Source organism: Prionailurus viverrinus, chromosome A2 (assembly GCF_022837055.1).
Source record: "Prionailurus viverrinus isolate Anna chromosome A2, UM_Priviv_1.0, whole genome shotgun sequence".
NCBI classification, from domain to species: domain Eukaryota; kingdom Metazoa; phylum Chordata; class Mammalia; order Carnivora; family Felidae; genus Prionailurus; species Prionailurus viverrinus.
In genome coordinates, this window is record NC_062562.1 from 21,079,750 (window position 1) to 21,101,122 (window position 21,373).

Genomic DNA, 21,373 nt, shown 5'->3' on the forward strand with positions numbered 1-21,373 from the left:
CGCACAGCTCTGGGTGGAATTGAGAGGGGAGGTTTCATTGGTAACCCATTTTACAGATGAGCAAATTGAGACCAGCCAAGGTCACATGGCTTGTGGGTGCAGAGGTCTTCCCTAGCAGAATGGCTCCATCTACAAGCCCCAGTTCCAAGAGAGTAAGCCCCAGGGCTTTGGGGGCCTATAAGATGGGAATTATGAAAATGAGAATTAGCAGTAGTAGTAATGATAATACCAGCTGACGTTAACTGAGAAATTACAAGTGGCAGGCCTTTCACAAATTATTAGGGCCTAAGGGCTGCAAGATCAAAGGGAGGTATCACCAGGGTATATCATGGTCAGAGGCCTGGCAGGGTCTGAATAAAGAGGACACGACTTTTGGGGTGCCTGGGTGTCTGAGTCAGTTAAGCATCTGACTTTGGCTTAGGTCATTGTCTCGAGGTTCATGAGTTGGAGCCCCGGGTCAGGCTCTGTGCTGACAGCTTAGAGCCTAGAACCTGCTTTGGATTCTCTGTCTCTGTCTCTGTCTTCCTCTGCCCCTCCCCCCACTTGAACTATGTTTCAAAATATATCAATAAACATTAACAATTTTTTTAAAAAGAGGACATGGCTTTGAAACCATCTGAGAGCTCTGTGTCTTCCAACTCTATTTCCTTTAGAGCAGTGGTTTCCTATTCCAAACCTCAATTTCCCCATCTGCCCGGTGGGACTAATCCTTGCCACTCTGCACCCACCCTGGTCTCTGATGATGGCAGGAGACTCAACCAGACTCTGGAGACCCAGTAGTGATGGAGCCCCCCTCCCCACCATGGGGCTCTAGGGTCCCCTGGGGGCAGCTTCTCATCTTGGGTCCAGGTGAATGAGATCTGTTTCATCCTGGCTTCAATCGTATTTCAGGGGCTCCTGGCTTTCTTTCCCCAGGGTCCACTTCGGGACCAGAATCCTGAGTTGACTGGAGGTGTTTGTCCAAGTGGGTACTCCTGTCCCCAGGTCCTGAGTCATTATTCAGCCACATGCACCTCATAAATCACATGGCAATCGGGAGGGAGACCTTGGGTCCTGCTGGTCACGGCTTTATGTCTGGTGTCAAGCTGCCATTTTGCTCCTCTACTCCCTTCCCATCACCCCCATCCTCTTTCAGCCTCCTGGTTATGCTCCCTGGGGCTGCTAGAGAGAACTTCTGCTGCCTCCCAGCTAAGCTCCCCTTGCTATCCCTCCACCCGTAGAACACATTTCCTTGTGGTGTGCATGCTCTGCTACTCCCACCTCTCTCCCTTGTCCTCTGATGGTGCCCCCACACCCACACCATTCCAGCCACACTACCCTTTTTGCTTTCCTTAAAAAACACTAAGCCCACTCCACCTAGAAGTTTTTGCATGTGTTATTCCCCAAGTCAGTAATGCCATTCCTGAACCCTTCGCGTGGCCTGGATCCAGAGCAGCCCTCCTTCCCATCTGTGGTGTCCCCTGCCACCTCCTGGAGAGCTTTATCCCAGGGTCTACGACTGTGTCTCATACACAGTAGGTGCTCAGTAAATGCCTTGGGAATGAAAGTATAACGTTGCATGATTTGTCCAAGGTCACACAGCCAGCAACTGCTAGAGCTGCACCCAGGGACAGAGTGTCCCTGGGAGACATCAGGGCAGGGAATCTGGCTTTTTAGGAGTTGGGACACAAAGGGACACTGCTGGAGGATAGGAGGTGGCACAGCTGTCCTGCTGCCAGCATCAGGTGTCAGCAAAAGGCCACAGCGACCTGAAAGCAGAGTCATGCACAGGAGGCTGAGCCATCCCCAGGACCCACACAGCACTTGGGGAGAAGGGCACACTTAGGGCAACCTGGGCAAGTCCCCGTGTAAGTTTCCACAGCCGGCTCCCCATGGGACCTCCAGGATCACTGGAAGGGGCTTGAGAGGGAAACTGGGGTGCTGAGGGGTAACATACAGCCTAGCACTGTTATTGGGGGTAGCTTTTGGTCGCCACAACAGTGCTGATGGATTGTAATGGCTACCTGGAGCTGAATGTTGAGCACAGAATTCTGAGCTACATTTCAGAAGGAAATGCCAGGACCCATCAGCAATGCTGAGCAGAGGCGACTGGTATGGGAGACAGGGAGTGGGAGGCATGCTTCTCCCACTTCTGCTGTGTACTGCAGGGAGCCGGGCTGGGCGCGAGCACGAGCAGAGATGGCTGGAACCATGGGACTGCCACATGCTCACACACACACACACACATTCACACACACACATACACTCACTCATGCCATTTCCCTCTCTTGCCTGCCCTGGGGAGTGCAGGCGGCATCACCACAGCACCTTCGTGGCCCCCTGTAAAGCCTGTGTGCTTTAACTAAGGCACAGGGCAGAGCCAAGGCCCGGCTTCTTCTGCTGCTTGGCCCATGGCGTCCAGCCAGCCCTTCCAGCACAAAGGCTCCCACAATGCCCATGCCCTTAGACAGCAAGCTCCATACCTGGGAGATGATCCTGAGGGAAACCCCGGCTGCAAACAGGTCTGGGCAGCAGAGGACAGGGACTGGCAGAGGCCTGAGTGGTCATTTTACCAGATCAGCATGAAGACCAAACCTCAGAAATGGGTTTACTCATTTACTCAGAATTTATTGACTTGGGGACCACAATCAGGAGGGCCTGTGGGGGAAATGCAGGTCCTTAATGGCCCCTACGACCAGACTTGGCAGTCCTCTCAGTGGCTACATCATTAGAATTGCCTGAAGCAGTTACTCAGCATGCGGCTCCCTGGGCACCACATCTAACCTTCTGAATCAAGAGTCTCTGAGGTGGGGCCTGTGCTTCTAAGAAGATTCTCAGGCAATTCTGTTTGGGGGTTCTAAGAGCTCTGCAGAGAAAAACGTCGAGAAGACCATTAGGACTTGGGTTCTGGAGCTGAACAGACCTGGGGTCAATGCTTTGCTGGGTGCCCTCTAGGGCTGAATATGCTACAGCTGGTTAGGCATTGAAATTTCAGCATCTGGTGGGAAGATGTCGTGATATGTTGGTAACAGGGTGAAAGCAAGGTGTAGAACAGCAGGTAGAGTGTGATTCTACTTCTGTCAAAGATAAAAAAAAAAAAACCACAAAACGGGGTGCCTGGGTAGCTCAGTAGGTTGAACATCTGACTTCGGCTCAGGTCATGCTGTCTCAGAGCCCGTTTCGGATCCTCTGTTCCCCCTCTGCCCCTCCCCTGCTCGCACTCTTTCTCTCAAAAACAAATAAACATTAAAAAAGTAAAAAAAAAAAAAAGAAAAAAGCTAAAAGCATGTGTGTGCATGCTGCCCCTGTATGTGCGTGTTTGTAAGTTTGTGTGGACGAGGAGAGCCGGCAGAGATAGGCAGGTGGACTCTCAGATTTCTCTTTTGTTGGAATTTAGTGCCAGTGAACACGGATGACTTTTCTAGTCCAAAAAAAGCAAAACAAAATTCTATCTTGAAAAAATGTTGTTGAGGTCAGGGGATGCCTTTTTATGAAGACACTTTTTCTCATAATTTTCCATGATTATGTAAAGCTGCCCCTGTGTTTCATAAGCCAGGCTGCGGCCCTGGCTGTTTTGGGGTTGGGAGCACACCCCCAGGCGGTGGGTACTCGTCCTCCCGTCCTTGCTTTGCTATCCACGTGAAGCTTGGGGCAGAGCTGCCCTGATGTGCTCCTGCACATCCACTGAGTAGGCACTGATGAGGCGTGAAGAGTCCCAAGCAGCTGCATTCCTGAGTGACAGTGCTGGGCATCGCTTTGGCAGCTCTAGGCCCGTGTGTATGCTCCTGCGGCACGCCTGGGCTGGGCACTGGCATTGGGCTTGCATCGGAGCCAGCATCCGAGTCCGGGGCCTCCAGACACTTTCCTGGACTCCTATCCAGGGCTGCGGCCTGCAGGGGACTGGAATAATTCCTATGTGAGTGTGTGTCTAGCCTCATGGCCACCTAGATCGGGTAGAGGGCCCACTGCAGGCATTCTCTATAGGCTTGTACATTGATTAATTAAGTTTTCATAAACCCATCTTTCCTCTCAATGCCCCAAATTTCATTCTGGAGGCATGTTTGGGAAAATGCCTTTTTTGATAATGTTGCCCCCAGGAAGGTGAGATCACATAAGGTTCAACTCATGAAAACTCTGTTGTTTTTTTTTTTTAGTTGACTTTTGTTTTTGCTTTTGTTTTTATTTTTAAAAACAGGTTTTTGGGTGCCTGGGTGACTCAGTCGGTTAAGAGTCTGACTTCCACTCAGGTCATGATCTTGCGGTTCATGAGTTCAAGCCCCACGTCAGGCTCTGTGCTGACAGCTCAAAGCCTGAAGCCTGCTTCAGATTCTGTGTCTCCCTCTCTCTCTGCCCCTCCCCTGCTCATGCTCTGTCTGTCTGTCTGTCTCTCTCTCAAAAATAAATAAACACTAAAAAATTTTTTTAAATAAATAAAAATAAAAGTAAAACATGCTTTGGGCAAAAACCTAGAAGGTATAGGGGCATATGGTTGGCTCAGTTGGTACAGTATGTGACTCTCAGTCTTAAAGTTGTGAGTTCAAGCCCCATCTTGGGCATGGAGTCTACTTAAAATAAATACATAAAATAAATTGATTAATTAGTTTAAAAAAACACCTAGAAGGTACAGAAAAATTTTAAAGTAAAATAAAATCATGCATAATTCCATCCAAAGAAGGTTAAAAGTCGTTTGTTCATTTGATGAATATTGATTCATTAGGATTGTTATAAAGAAAATAAAGCAGGGTCAAAGGTCAAGGTCTTGGAGAAGGGCTGGAGAGGGGCAGCAGGACACATCTGGACCCCAGGTATCAGGTGCGGCTGAAAACTAGAGTCATTGCTCAATATGTGTTTGCTATTACGGGTTCTTTTTAAAAATTATTATTTTTAACACATTGTCAGGATCATATACAATTTGCCATTTTTCTCCTACATTTTCTCATCAGCATTCTAAAATTTTTCCAAGACTTCATTTTTACTAGCTGTGTATCGTCCTGTCATAGAGTGATGTTCTCATTTACTAGCCGCCCCTTAGTGGTGGATATTTGGAGTGTGTCCATTTTTCACCATTCTATATTACCCTGCAGTGAACATTTTGGTGCCTATAACCTTTGTCCTCCTGGCAGGTTATCTCCAGAACCCAGAGTTCTAAATAGGAAAGTACTGGGTCAGAGGGTGGCAACCCTTCTAGAGCTCTTGATACATATTTGGCAAAGAACTCTCTAGAAAGTGGTTCTGTGACTTAGTCACCTTTGTCTCTCACTGGAGATGTCCCAGCATGCACTCAGGGTAGAAAGTGGAAGAGGGAATCTGAAACCTGCATGGCCTTGGGTGGATCCCTGCCCTTCTGAACGGGACCTCAATTTCTTCATATCTAGGAAATGGGTTCATGCTTGCAACACAGAGGCTGAGTTTCCCCTTTGTGCCAGGCCCGGAGTGCTGGCTCAGAGCCTTGCTGGGCTACTCTCTGCCTGCAGGAAGCCAGTTCAAGTCAGTTTAGCAGGGCTGCAAGGCTGCTGTCTTTTTCACAGGCTTGGGAGCTATTCTTGGCAGTGTTATGCTGGCAGTAAGAGGGGTTGGACCCCAGTGGCCAGCACACCAAAGGAAGATCAATGAGAAGAGAGAATCCTCTTTGATTGAATAGAATTTTGTACATGGCTTTCTCCTGGACATCTGCAGACCCTGGGGCCCTAGGCACATGGGGAGGAGGAGCGGACGGGAAAGGGAACCTGGAGACAGGAGATGACGCACCAGCTCCTTGACTTCCTGGGACCCAGACACACGTGGCTCCTTCCTTTCTCATGTAATGCTTCTTTTTAAAAACTATGGCTTCACTGAGATATAATTAACACATCACAAAATCCACCCTTTTAACGTGTACAATTCTGTGATTTTTGGAATTGTGCAATCATAGAATTCTAGAGTTGTACAATCGTTACCATGATCCAATTTTAGGACATTTTCGTCACCCCAAAAAGAAACTCACACCTATTACTGGTTGCTCCTTATTTACCTCTCCCTGCCAGGCCAGGGCTACCTCAAAGCTACTTTCTGTATCCATGAATTTGCCTATTCTAGACGTATCAGATAAATGGAATCCTACAATACATGTTTTGGGGGACGGACTCCTTTCACTTCATATGTTCAGGGCTCATCCATGTTGTATGTAGCACGAATCAGTGCATTATTCCTTTTTTTTTTAATTGAGGAATCATTTTCCATTGTATGGACAGACCACATTTTGTTCACGCATTTATGGGTTGATGGACGTTGGGTTGCGTCCATTTTTTTGCTGTTATGAATAATGCTGCTTTAAATGGTGATGTAAAACTGTGTGGATAGATATTTTCTTTTTTTAAGTTTACTTATTTATTTTTTGGAGAGAGAGAGAAAGAGAGAGGGGAGGGGCAGAGAGAGAGGGAGGGAGACAGAGAATCCCAAGCAGGCTCCACGCTGCCAGGGCAGAGCCCAATGCTGGACTTGAACTCACAAACCTGTGAGATCATGGCCTGACCTGAAACCAAGAGTCAGATGCTTAACCTATTGAGCCACCCAGGCACCCTTGGACATAGCTTTTCAATTCTCTTGGGCATACACCTAGGCATGGATTATACAGCAATTCTGTGCTTACTTGTGTTACACAAGTAAACTTGAAGAACTAATTGGCTTTATTTGACAAATCACAAATTGGGCAGCATCCCACCTAGCAAGCAGAAAGGAACAGAAAAGGCTTTTACAGGCAGAAAGGGGAAGAGACAGGAAGTCATAAACAAAACAAAGGCTTATTTTAGGCAAGGTCATCCTTCTTGGTGGAAGAGAGTTAAGGGGTCTTTTACACACATCACCTCACTAATGCTTGTCAGGAGTTTCCAGACTGATCTGGTTTAAAATTCCACTCCTGATGGGGTGCCTGGGTGGCTCAGTCGGTTAGGCATCAGACTTCAGCTCAGGTCATGACCTTGCGGTCCGTGAGTTCAAGATCCGTGTCGGGCTCTGTGCTGACAGCTCAGAGCCTGAAGCCTGTTTCAGATTCTGTGTCTCCCTTTCTCTCTGACCCTCCCCTGTTCATGCTCTGTCTCTCTCTGTCTCAAAAATAAATAAATGTTAAAAAAAAATAAATAAATAAAATTCCACTCCTGAGAGATGCTGAATCTGCAATTAAGTTAGGTTTGCTTTTGTGGGCGTTAGCACAAATGACTCCTTTTTGGGTCTATTGTGTCTTTTTTATCTTTTTTTTTTTTTAAATAAGTGTTTATTAAGTTTTGAGAGAGAGAGCATGAGTGGGGGAGGGACAGAGAGGAGCGGTGCAGAGAATCCAATGTGGGGCTTAAACTCACAAACTCCCATGAGATCATGACCTGAGCTGAAGTTGGATGCTCAACTCACTGAGCCATCCAGGCACCCCTATTGTGTCTTTTTAAATTTTATTTTATTATTATTTTTTTAATGTTTATTTATTTTTGACAGAGAGAGAGAGCATGAGCAGGGGGGAGAGGCAGAGAGAGAGGGAGGCACAGAATCCGAAGCAGGTTCCAGGCACCGAGCTGTCAGCACAGAGCCTGACGCGGGGCTCGAACTCACAGACTGCGAGATCATGACCTGATCTGAAGTCGGACGCTCAACCAACTGAGCCACCCAGGTGCCCCATATTGTGTCCTTTTTTAAACAACTGTTTGAAGAACCACCAAACGGTTTTCCAAAATGGTTACATAATTTTTACAATTTTACCAGCGGTGGATGAGGGTTCCAATTTCCTCATAGCTTTGTCAACGTTTGTTATCATAGGTCTTTTTTATTTTATTAAAAAAAATTGTTTTTAATGTTTACTAATTTTTGAGAGAGTTCGAGCAGAGGAGGGGCAGAGAGAGGGGGAGACACAGAATCTGAAGCAGGCTGCAGGCTCCAGGCTCTGAGCTGTCAACACAGGGCCTGACGCAGGGCTCAAACCTATGAACTGTGAGATCATGACCTGAGCGGGGAAGTTGGATACCCAACTGACTGAGCCACCCAGGTGCCCCACCCCAGGTCTTTTTTATTTTAACCATCTTGTAGGTGCAAAATGGTATCTCATGGTAGTCATTCATTGCTTTAAAAAAACCCACATTATATAAGTAACACATGTTCCTTGTAGAAAATTAGGAAATTTAACAAAAATACTGTGATGGTCCATTTTTAGGTGTCATTTTGGCTAGGCTATAGTCTCCCAGTTGTTCAAACAATAACTAGATATTGCTAGAAAAGTATTTTTAGGTGTGATTGAAGTCTGTGATCAATTGACTTTCAGTAAAGGAGACTGTTCTAGATGTAACCTGGGTCAATCTGATTCATTCAGTTGAAAGGCTAAAGAAAAAAAGTGGGGCACCTGGCTGGCTTAGTTGGTAGAGCATGAGACTCTTGATCTCGGGTTTGTGAGTTCAAGCACCATGCTGGGTGTAGAGATTACTCAAAAACAAAATATTAAGGGGAACCTGGGTACTCAATCGGTTGAGTGTCCAACTCTTGATTTCAGCTCAGGTCATGACCTAACGGTTTCGTGAGTTCGAGCTCCCCATCGGGCTCTGCGCTGACAGAGCAGAGCCTGCTTAGGATTCTCTCTCCCTCTCTCTCTGCCCCTCCCCCATGTGCCCTGTCTTTGTCTCTCTCCAAATAATAAATAAACCTTAAAAAAAGAAAAAAAGAGAAAATCTTATTAAAAAAAAGCTACTGTACTTGAAGCAGCAGTGCCTAAAAGCCCAGCTGCCCTTCCTTAGGCCTGCCCTGCATGTCTACGATTTGCCTGGCCAGTGCCCACGATGGATAAGTCAATCCCTTTCAACAAAGCTCTTAATATACACCTCCTTTGAGTTCTGTTTCTCTGAACCTCGACTGATACACACACAGAAGGATCCCTTAATCCCCCCAAATCACACCATCCAGAGATCATCACGGTCAATTTCCTTCCAGTCTTCCCCACCCCCCCCCCACCCCCTTTTTCTACCCAGGTTGCAGGGCATCTGGCAGTCTCAGTCAGTAGAACATTTGACCATTGATTTTGGGGTCATGACGTCAGGCCCCATGTTGGGCATAGAAATTACTGAATAAAAAGAATTTCTTTTTTAATTAAATAAGAGGGTGTCTGGGTGGCTCAGTCAGTTAAGCATCCGACTCTTGATCTCAGCTCAGGTCTTGATCTCAGTATTATGAGTTCAAGCCCTGCATTAGGATCTGCACTAGGTGTGGAGCCTGCTTGGAAAAAATAAAAATAAAAAAATTAAAATTAAAATGAAGAGGCGCTTGGGTGGCTCAGTCGGTTGAGCATCCAACTTCGGCTCAGGTCATGATTTCATGGTTCATGAGTTTGAGCCCTGCGTCAGGCTCAGTCCTGACAGCTCAGAGCCTGGAACCTGCTTCAGATTCTGTGTCTCCCTCTCTCTCTGCCTCTCCCCCACTCATGCTCTGTCTCTCAAAAATAATAAACATTAAAACATTTTTTAAAAATTAAAATTTAAATTTAAAAAGGTCTCAAACCCTTTACACGTGTTGCTTTTGCTTTTGTCACTGTGCATCTTAAGTCTTTCCCCACAGAGTCTGCATGCTTTTCTCCCCCAGGATTGTCGCCGGCTCGGAGGAAGTCAGCTGTTGTCCCCTTTGGGTGGATGCTTGCATTGCTCCTGGGTTCGCGCTATAACAGGAATACTTGTGCTCTCGCTCTAGCCAGCACTGTGCTTCTGGGAGAAGGCTTTTTTTTCTGGCTGCTCCTGCAGACCAGACCCTGTGTCTCCTTGGCCAATCCCAGGACTAACCCGGGGGGTTGACCCTTGGAGTCGCCCCGGAAGGCCTGGGGCTGTAGAGACCTGGCACTGATGGAAGGCGAGCACCAGTGTGGAGCCCAGCCAAGCCCCACCAGGACTGCGTTCCTTGTGCACAAAGGAAAGGTGCCTCGTCATTGTAGTGTGAACAGTGCAGCCTGGGTGCCTCCCTGGGTGGGGAGCAGGGAGCTGCCTCAACAGTCTCCGTCAGCTCCTTCCCAGGGGCGCCGTGCCAGGCCCGGCTAGGGCAGCACTGTTGACACTCAGGGCACGTTTAGGGCAGCTGGGCCCTGCCTTGCGTGGTCTGCAGGACTGAGTGGGGAGAACCTCAGTTTCATCCTTCTCTCCGCTAGCTCCTGAGTAAGCTAGGCTGGTGGAGGTGGCTAGACTGTTCCCGTGGATATTAAAGATGAATGTGTTTGTTTGAGTGTGGAGAGATTAAGTGGATTTTGTCCCGGGTAGGGGGGTTGTTGAGGAATAGCTGAAGTGAATGGTTGCTTAGGGCAGGACTAAAGCTCTCCGGAGAAAGGCACGGAGAGGGATTGTTTCCTGTTTTGAGCCACAGTTCCTCCTGGGAAATGTGAAGCCGTTAGCGGGGCCTCCCTCAGAGGGTGGAGTGGGAGGATTAGTGAGGAGATAAAGTCCCAAGCCCTTCAAACACAAGGTCTTCTACTATCTCTCCCCACAATTAGCAACGGCACCCAGGCACCCAGTCTGCTGTCCTGTTCTGGTGACTTAGGTGAGGCCTCCGGAAAGCATCTGCTCCGTGCTCCTGTGCAAAACAGAAGCACAGCTGCAGCCAGTCACCCAGTCAGGACAGAGAAGAGCTGCTGCCATCACTGGCCTGTGATTCATTCACCATTCATTCCATGTCTGACTCCATGTCTACTAATTCATTCCACGTACCGAGGCCTGTGTGCCGGTGCTGTGCTAGATGCTCGGGGAAGGAAGGTGATCCTGTCTCTGTACTTGGCTCTGAGGATGTCACAGGTTAGCAGGGGCCATGTGTGCATCTGTCTTGTGATCTGTACAAAGAATTGCCTGCTGAGGCTGCAGATCAAGGAAGGCTCCAAGGAAGACGTGACCATGGACAGCATGTTTTGAAATAATATTCCCTGCAAAAAAAAAAAAAAAAAATCATACCTGTGCCAAGCTGGTATGGGTGAGGGCAATTGAGACAATTGTTAAGAAACAAAGTTCAACTAAGTAAATTTGGAGATCTAACGTTTTTATTTATTTTTGGGACAGAGAGAGACAGAACATGAACAGGGGAGGGGCAGAGAGAGAGGGAGACACAGAATCGGAAACAGGCTCCAGGCTCCGAGCCATCAGCCCAGAGCCTGACGCAGGGCTCAAACTCACGGACCGCGAGATCGTGACCTGGCTGAAGTCGGCCGCTTAACCAACTGCGCCACCCAGGCGCCCCTAAATTTGGAGATCTAATTGGCTTTATTCAAGGAGTCAGGAATCAGACAGCGTCCTATCTAGCAAGTAGAAAGGAGCTCAGAAGAGCTGTACAAAGTGGAAGGCTTTTGCAGGCAGAAGGGGGCAGGGACAAGGAAGTCCCAAACAAAAGAAAGGATTATTTCAGGAAAGGTACTTTCCTTTGCGGGAACCGGAAGGCCAGGGGTCTATCATGAAGGTGACCTCAGTAGTGCTGGTCAGGAAATTCCAGGCTGCTTTAAAATTCCACTCCCAGAAAAGGCTGAATTGAGCAATTAGGTTAGGTACTAAGTTTTGTTTTGCTGACGTGACGCTTAGTACAAATTACTCCATTTGGGGCTTTTTTTTTTTTTTTTAAATAACTCCCCCATTTTGATCAGAATCTCAGCCTGAGGGAGATGCGATCCACACTTACGGCATCAGAGCCAGCCACTCTTAGCTACTGCTCTGCCAATTCTTACAGCTTTTCCTGACCCTCTGGGAGACATTCGCAGGTCAGGCAGGGTTTGTTTGTTTTTGCTGAATCTTTGTAGTATTCATAGGCCACAATTCAGGCTCACAATTTTTTAGTTGGTTATTTTGTTTATTCCTTTCTTGACGTTCCAGTTTTAGGGAGGTCATTGCCTTGGTGGTTAGCAGCTGTAAACGTGCATTTAAAGCTTTGGCAAGAATACAATGTGTCAGGGAGATAACTGTGACTATTATAAATAGATAAGTCCCAACGTCTAGAGTGTACTTAGGAGCCGAGACTCAAAGCAATTGAAGTAACGTAAGTCAACCCCCCTTGAAGGGTCACTTTTTTTGTTTTTAATGCTTATTTCTTTATTTTGTGAGGGTGGGAGAGAGAGAGAGAGCATGCGTGTGTACACACACACACACACACGAGCACACGCACGTGGGGGAGGGGGCAGGGAGAGTGGGAGGCAGAGAATCCCAAGCAGGCTCCGTGCTGCCAGAGCCCAATGTGGGGCTGAGATCATGACCTGAGCTGAAATCAAGGGTAGGATGCTTGACCAACGAAGCCACCCAGGCTCCTTCCAGGAGTCACCTTTTTAAACTGAGTGGCTTGTTGGGGCGCCTGGGTGGTGCAGTCGGTTAAGCGTCCGACTTCAGCCAGGTCACGATCTCGCGGTCCGTGAGTTCGAGCCCCACGTCGGGCTCTGGGCTGATGGCTCAGAGCCTGGAGCCTGTTTCCAATTCTGTGTCTCCCTCTCTCTCTGCCCCTCCCCCGTTCATGCTCTGTCTCTCTCTGTCCCAAAAATAAATAAACGTTGAAAAAAAAAAATTTAAACTGAGTGGCTTGCTAAGTGATCCTATGTAATTGAGTTTCAACTTCCCCAAAAGTATTAATCCACATGCCACAGGTGGTGTCGGCCCCAGCGTGGACACCTCCTTGCTCAACTAAAAGATAATCAAGGGCTATCATGTAATCAAGAACAACTTTGGCCAGACAGTCTAAGCATTTTTGTTGGCCAGCTATTGTTTTAGCAGCAGATTCTGCAGTATTTTCAAGAATGAAGGAGAGGTTCCTGGGGCTCCTGGGTGGCTCAGTAGGTTGGGTGCCTGACTTTGGCTCAGGTCATGATCTCATGGGAATAAATAAACAAACAAACAAAAAAGGAGATGTTCCTGATTACAGCCTCATTTACATTTACTCCTAAGTAGGGAAGCAGGGCCCCTGCCAAAGGAAGCGGAAGCTGAATCATGAATGCCTCCTGGTAATTCCATTTGACTTTCTGGGTCAGGACTGGAAAGGTAACTGCCATGGAGACGTGTGTAATTTTAAGGGTTGGTAGACAACACAGGCAGTTTTGGTTACCCTTCCTTGTGTCTTTTTTTTTTTTTTTTTCATATTTATTTATTTTTGAGAGAGAGAGAGAGAGAGAGAGAGAGAGAGAGAGAGAGAGAACGAGCGGGGGAGGGGTAGAGAGAGCTGGAGATCCAGAATTCAAAGCAGACTCCAGGCTCTGAGCTGTCAGCACAGACCCTGACACGGGGCTCAAACCCACCAGCCATGAAATCATGATCTGAGCAGAAGTCCGACGCTCAACCTACTGAGCCACCCAGGCGCTCCCCTTGTGTCCTTATTTTGCGTAGAGCTTGGACACAATGCTCCCCAAGTTTGGGGCTGTTAACCAGACATAGGGAAACAGACCAGGGGGTCTCTAGCATCACGGACAGATCAGAGTTTTTGATGACAAATCCAGCAGTCTGAAAGGTTACCTGCCCTTAGCAACAACCTGGAAAGATATAGGTCTGTATAGGACCAGGTGTCTGGTGGGGCCTCCTTCGGCTGTAAGAAGTGTACCTGGGTGAGGGGCACCTGGCTGGCTCAATTGGTGGTGTGCAACTCTTGATCTCGAGGTTGTGAGTTCCAGCCCCATGTTGTGTGTAGAGATTACTTAAAAAAACAAAACAAAACAAAAAAAACCTTAAAAAAAAATGGAAGTGTACCAAGACTCAAGTCCCTGAAGTTTGGCAGCCATCTGGGTGGTGAGGAGGACCTGATGTAATTCCTTCTAAGGAGATCTAAGGGCAGTCTTTGTTTTTAGTGATTCCAAATTGGAAGGATGGGAGAAAATTGGAAATATTAGGTTGCTGAGTTGGAACCAGATAGAGGAAACTAGAGGAATTCAGGACTCCGTCCAATTACAGGCATGTCCTAACAACTGTAATCATGCTCTTCAGTTCTCGTGTTATTAACTCTTGTTCTCCTTGGATCCAGGTTGTCTACCCCTTCTGGAAATTCTTACCAGTTCAGTTTTATGATCTTCAAGTTACCAGGAACCTGTTACCTAGAGCATGCTTCATGAGTCTCCCAGAAGATGGGGCACTTTTACAGGCACAAGCATCAGAGTAAAATACCAGCTCTTTGCAAATGACAAAGACTTAGAAATGTCCATTGTTAAAGATCTGATGAGAATTCATTATCATGGAGTTGAAAAGGAAATTTGGTCATTTCTGTGAAACACAATATTTTTAAATAACTGAAATTATGATAACATTAATGCCAGTACATATCAGACTTTAGGAATTGCATACAATTTTTGGAACACTGACAACATACACCTACACAAATATGATATTTGACCAGTTAGGAAACCTGGGTAGAAAAAAAGTATTATATTTAGTGCTGATAACTCTAGAAACTTGCCTGTTTCAGGGGTGCCTGGGTGGCTCACTGGGTTGAGCGTCCGACTTTGGCTCAGGTCATGATCTCACTGTTTGTAAGTAAGTTTGAGCCCCGTGGAGCCTGCTTAGGATTTTGTGTCTTCGTCTCTCTCTACCCCTCCCCTGCTTTTGCTCTGTCTCTCTCAAAAATAAATACACATTAAAGAATAATAAAAAAAAATAGGCATGCCTGTTTTAATTAAACCAACGAACTTAAACTAGCTTTAATACCAAATAGTTTCCCAGATCATGTGAACCAGAAATTCATTTGGATTAAGTTTCTCTTATATTTCTCAGAGTTTAACTTATTTCAGCACTTAATTTTCTTTAAGCCAATTAAACTAGAGCTCGTTTACAAATTAATTTTGTCAATACCACCTGGAGGTGTAAAATTCCACACATCTCCCACACATTTATGTGGGACACACATGAACGTGCATGGAGAAGACTACGTGGGACATTTACATCTCAAAGGCACGAGGACTAGGCTTTTGAGATAAATAGGGGAGGTTTGGGATTGGTAAAAAGGATTGGTGGTGGACTCTGAACTGTTTCTGGGGCCACACCTCTGGTCTTGTAACCCTGACTAGATTGGAAACACCAGAGCTGCTGTTTTTATTTCCTCAACGAATTGTGTTACTGTCTAAATGGTATCAAATGACTGACACACCCACCCACCTGTGTTGGGATGTCTTTATTCCCCCCAGGGGTACATTTAGCTTAGGGGAAAAGATCTAACTAAAAAAGTTCTTATCGGACTCTGAATATCAGCCCCCAACCTGGATAACCTCTGACCACAGAGCTACGTACACATTTCTTCACATATCTTGTCAGTGTTTAGCTGGGACAAACTGCCACAGGGAGAAACTTAGCATGTCTGACTCCATGTTGCTTCCATTTCCCTTGCTGCTGTGACACAGAGCTTGGAAACTTCTGCTTAGCCCTGCACATAGGCATGTTAGTCATCAAAGAAATTTTGTTTATAGCTGAGATTTGCAAAAAAATGTTTTCCCCGAAATCAGCCTCATTCAAGGAGATAAGGAAGTGAGTACAGAAATAACTATGCAATGTTTAATATCTACAGGAGTGACATGATCGGATTCCTACACACAAAGATCAAATGAACAGGTGCAAAGAAATTACAGGACTTTCCTTGGATGTCTACAGATGCCAGTCACCTTTGACTCCAGCACCTTCCTTCTCCCTCCTTTTGCTAACTTAAAAAGAAGTTCATGCCCAGGGGAAATGGTTCTTTGGGACAGTAGTCTGCCATCTCCTGGTTTTGCTGGCTTTCCCTACCCCAACTGGCTTGTTGTTCATCGAGCGTAAGCAGGTTGGACTCAGTTACAAAATGTCAAGTATTTCTGGCAGTATTAAACAACCTCATGGACCTGAGAGGCATCCTTAAAGAGGGTGCAGAAGATATCATCTTCATAAGATCTAGAGTCACCCCCAAAGATCAATAACCAGTGGCCTAGATTTGGAAATGAAGGGACAACATGACCATGGCCCTTAGATTGGCCTTTGAGGAGTGAAAGATGCCTGAGAGGCTCACCTGTAGTGGTTGGTGGTATTATTTCAAAAGATAAATAAACATTTAATAGTCTCTGGAGTGGAAAGACCATTTGGATGGAGGATTACTAGACTGAGCACTGAGAGGAGGATAGAGGGAAGCAGTAGGAGTTATGTCACCTTGAGCCAGCAGCTCCAAACTGTGGGCTGGGGGCTGTGCATGGATGGAGAACTGTGCGTGATGTGAACAGTTCCTATGTGGATCTTTGGACAGAACTAAGGGTTGAGGGTCTTCCATCAGAAACCTGGGAGTTTGGTCTGAAAAGCTAGGGGCTTGGCTCCAGGTGGAACTGTCTGCCAGCTCAAGCTGACCAGCCCTGTATTGGAAAGCCAGTTAGATCAGGTCCTCAATGCAGAGGGCAGAGCTCAGGACCAAGAAGAACTTACCCATGGCCCTCGGAAATGGCAAGAAAGGATCAAAATGGGGTTCCCATTGGTACCACACCTGTGTTTCTGATCCCCAAATGCTGGTGGAAGTTCACTCCAGAATCCACTGCTGCCACCAACTCTGCTAAAAAAATTCGATGGAGTGCATTTGAGATCTAATGGATTATGACTGGGGCAGCATCTCCTGTAGCATGGAGAAGGAGCAAGGAGGAGCTTACAAAGTAGAAGGCTTTTGTAGGCAGAAGTGGGCAGGGACAAGGAAGTCACAAACAAAACAAAGGATTATTTCAGGCAAGGTTACCTTCCTCTGGGGGAAGGGCCAAAGTCTATCATAATTACTTTACTAGTGTTGATTAGGAAATTCTAGACTGATTGGTTTGAAATTCCACTCCAGGCAAAACCCATCAGTCCTGAAACCAATATTACGCTGTATGCTAACTAACTAGAATTTATTTATTTATTTATTTATTTATTTATTTATTAATATAATTTATTGTCAAATTGGCTTCCATACAACACCCAGTGCTCATCCCAACAAGTGCCCTCCTCAATGTCCACCACCCACTTTCCCCTCTATCCCACCTCCCACCAACCCTCAGTTTGTTCTCAGTATTTAAGAATCTCTTATGGTTTGCTTCCCTCTCTGTAACTATTTTTCTTTTCCCCTACCCTTCCCCCATGGCCTTCTGTTACGTTTCTCAAGATCCACATATGAGTGAAAACATATCTGTCTTCCTCTGACTGACTTACTTTACTTAGCGTAATACCCTCTAGTTCCATCCACATTGCTGAAAATGACCTGATTTTATTCTTTCTCATTGCCACATAGTATTCCATGGAATATATAAACCACATCTTCTTTATCCATTCATCAGTTGATGGACATTCAGTCTCTTTCCATAATTTGGCTATTACTAACTAGAATTTAAACAAAAATTTGAAACAACAACAACAACAACAAAATATAATTCCACTCCCAGGGAGTGGTTGAATCTGCAAGTAGGTTAGGAATTAATTTGCTGACTTGGGGCTTAGCACAAGTAGCTCCATTTTGTGCCTTTTTTTTTTTTTAAACAGTAAACGCATGGGGCACCTGGGTGGCTCAGTCAGTTAAGCTGGGCCGACTTCGGCTCAGGTCATGATCTCGAGGTCCGTGAGTTCGAGCCCCGCGTCAGGCTCTGTGCTGACAGCTCAGAGCCTGGAGCCTGTTTCGGGTTCTGTGTCTCCCTCTCTCTCTGACCCTCCCCCGTTCATGCTCTGTCTCTGTCTCAAAAATAAATAAACGTTAAAAAAAAAAAAATTAAAAAAACAAAACAAAACAGTAAACCCATTTCAAATTCTAAAACACTGAATTGGAAAGCAGCAATGGCTATGGAGGGGCAAAGCAGGCTGGGTCTACACCTGCCTCCTGCCCTGGGCCTCAGTTACCCTGCTTAGGCAGTGTCTCGACAGGATGCCTCTGGGCCTGCCCTGTCCCCTTCAGGCCTAGGGCCGAGGAAGACCTATGATAGCCACATGTGTGGAGACGACCGGGAGTAATCACAACAGGTGAGGCAGTCCTTTAACGGATAAATGGCCCCTGTCAGGGGGAGCAACACCACTGCCATTTCAAAATGCTCTTTGCAATTGTCTAGGAACCTCCATGGCTTTCTCCACAAACCACAAACCCAGAGGGAGGTGGCATGCACAGCTGGGTTCAACTCTGGCCTCTGCTGCCCTCTATCTGGGTGAACTTGGGCTGATTCTCTTTGGCAAATGACTCAATCACCAGTTCCCTCATCAGACAAATGAAGTAACGACCTGTGTCTCCCAGGTGGTCCTAAGGGTGAAATTCACTCGATTCCACCAATTGTAACACGCACCCCTACCGTGGGCCGTGGTGTGGGTGCAGAGGGGCTCCAGCAGTCCGGTTCGCAGGGAGCCATGGTGTCATGGGAGCGGCACACGCATGCGTGGGTGTGGGTGCCTCTGCTCGAGCGTGCACACCTGGTGTCAAGCACGGTGTCTGAGGCTGAAGGGCCGACGCCCCCACCTGTGAGGGGCAGATGAGGACTAACTAGCGTCTGGTGTGTCACCTCCTCCCGCCTTTCCCACCGCCTTCCTCTGCCCTCTCCCTGAGACACAGCCTGGGGAGGTGGTGGTTGGTCGAGAGAGCAGCAGCCACGGCACCGGCCCATCATTTCAGGACCCCAGGGCCCTCCAGGAGTCCTAATTAATGACCTCGCTCTCTCCGAGGTCTGAAGAACCGAAAGGGCTCCTCAGTTTCCTTTCTGGGAGAGGCACAGTGAGTCTAGGCGTGGAGAGCTGAGAGCCAGGCTGCGGTGACGGAGGGGTGGAAGAGGCTGGCTCCCAGGTGTGCGGGCCCTGGCCAGGCCCTTTGTGGTTGTGGGAGAGGGGCCATCATTTTTTTTTTTTAATTTTTTAAAAATGTTGATCGTTTGATTTTTTAAATATTTATTTATTTTTGGGAGAACACAAGCAGGGGAGGGGCAGAGAGAGGGAGACAGAAAATCTGAAGTGGGCTCCATGCTGACAGGCTGACAGCAGTGAGTCCGATGTGGGACTCGAACCCATGAACTGTGAGATCGTGGCCTGAACTGAATTCGGATACTCAACCGACTGAGCCATCCAGGTGCCCCAATGCTCATATAATTTTGAGAGAGAGAGAGACAGAGACAGAGAGAGAGCAAGCGAGACTGCATGAGTGCTGGAGGGGCAGAGAGAGGAGGAGACACAGAATCTGAGGCAGGCTTCAGGCTCTGAGCTGTCAATACAGAACCTGATGTGGGGCTCAAACTCATGAACTGCAAGATCATGACCTGAGCCAAAGTTGGAGGCTTAACCCATTGAGCTACCGAGGTGCCCAGAGAGCAGCCATCTTTTGAGTGGGCTGGGGACAAGTGTCAGAGTGAAGCAGGGCTTCTCTACAAATTTGGGGAATGTGTGTCGTTGTGCTCAAACATTTACATACTTAATATGGAGCATTTCATTATAATACTTAAAAATTTCTCCTTTAAATCAAAAAAAATTTTAAATGTTTATTTATTTTTGAGAGTGAGAGCGTGCATGTGCGTGAGCAGGGTAGGGGAAGACAGAGAGGGAGAGGGAGAGAGAATCTACCCAGTCAACACAGAGCCTGAGGTATGGCTTGAACCTGCAAACCATGAGATCATGATCTGAGCCAAGATCAAGAGCTGGACACTTAACCGACTGAGCCACCCAGGCACCCCTAAAATTTCTCCTTTATATCACAATTAGGATATTATTTTATTAAAAAAATATTTATTTATTTTTGAGAGAGAGCGCATAAGCAGGGGAAGGGTGGAGAGAGGGGCAGGCAATCCAAAGCAGGCTCTGCACTGACAGCAGAGTCCAACGTGGAGCTCGAACTCATGAAAGTGTGAGATCAGGACCTGAGCCAAAGTCAGATGCTCAACTGACGGAGCCACCCAGGTGCCCCAGGATATTATTTTAAAATTGTGTGTGCAGGCATAGGTTTATTCTATGTGAATTCCAGGTCAGAATGGTAAAGGAGGAATCACAAAATATTTGTTTAAAAAGGGGGCGAGGTGCCTGCTGGGGTGGAGCCCCTGGACGTTCATGTTCAATGGGGGCGACAGCCCACACACCATTACTAGACTCCCCTTCCCCACCCAGAGAGCCTGGTGGAGGGTGGGGGTCCGACCTCAGTCGGGAAAGCTTCTCAGTGCCAGTGGGACAAAGAGGGTGTCCAGCTCTGTTCGGGCAGAGACCCCTGCCCGTGAGAGGCCTGGCAAGGACAATCTCTGGGAGCGGGGACATGTCAGGGAAACAACAAAGTGGGGCTTGGGTAGCAATGTGTGCAGGGGTTCAGGTTTGCACCTGTTTCAGAAACCAGGGCACCGCTGCTGCCAAATCTTCGAGAGACTTCACAGAAAATGGGCGGGGGGGGGGCGGTTTGGCTGAGGGAGCCACCCAGGCCTTGCCAGGGCTCAGGCAGCACCAGACTCGTTTTTCTGGAGTGACAGGGACCTGGTAAGAAAACAGTTCCTGTGGACTGTGGCTGTCTTCTGGGCTCCACATTCTGGGGCCCTTTTCAGACTGATGGACTGACATCAGTCTAAGCACAACCAGTGCCTCTGGCCAAAACCCCCCCCAAAAAACCAAACACACAAACACGTCATTAGAGACAACTAAGAAACCTAAAACCCATCTGCTACAGCTCTTATTCAGGACCCACTGACCTTAGTTTTTCAAGAAATTCCAATGAGCCTAGTTACCTGGTTTCCTAGGCGCCGACAGATACAAACCAGCAGGTGAGCAGACCACTCTAGCTTTTAACAAACACTGGTAGAGGTGGTAACGAGACCCAAGGAACTACAAAAAGCAATCCAGGATGATTGATCATGGAGACAGCAGAGTCAAGAAAGGAATTCTAGACCAGATCTCCTGCCTGCTTGGCTTCAGGTCTGTGACCCCATTCTGGCTTAATAAGCGACCTTTGGCACATAACCCCAGCCGCTCTCAGGTTCGACTTTCTCTCCCTTAAATGGTTCACCATGAATATCCAAGAAAATAAAGAACAGCAATCTGTAAGTATTGAAGGAGCATGCGGCTGTACATGACTGGGGTGTGTGGGGGTGTGTGTGTGTGTGTGTGTGTGTGTGTGTGTCTGTCTGTCTGTGTGTGTAAACAGCCATAAAGCACAGGCTAGCTTATCCTCTGCCTTAAGAAAGTAGGCATGGATAACAAACATTTTATGGAGAATTTTGCTTGGAAACTAAATTGTTGACAATTTAGTTAAACTAAATTTCTTTTGGATTTTACTAAAATGTTAACAGTTGTTAGGGAGATGGGTGATTAACCAGTTTTTTCCTCTTTAAACTTTTCTCTATTTCCTATAATGATTATATTCTAGTTTCCTCCCTCTTTCTTCCCTTACCATCCTGGATGCTGGGCACATTATAGCTTGATACTCATGAATGGAGTGAATGTGGGAACTGACCCCAGATTGTAGAGTCTCCCATAGAACAGTGTTTTTGTCTGTGATTAGAAGC

At 47.0% G+C, this 21,373-nt stretch overlaps 1 protein-coding gene across 1 annotated transcript in view; it reads right to left on the reverse strand.

Annotated features, from left to right (window-relative positions):
- Positions 1 to 6,499: 6,499 nt before the first annotated feature.
- DCP1A (decapping mRNA 1A) overlaps positions 6,500 to 21,373 on the reverse strand; it is a 74,093-nt gene continuing 59,219 nt past the window's right edge. The window contains exons 9-10 of the transcript XR_007150414.1: positions 8,681 to 8,684; positions 6,500 to 6,510 (exon numbers count right to left, since the gene is read on the reverse strand). The gene's annotated coding sequence lies outside the window, so the exon portion shown is untranslated. The remainder of the gene's footprint in view (positions 6,511 to 8,680; positions 8,685 to 21,373) is intronic.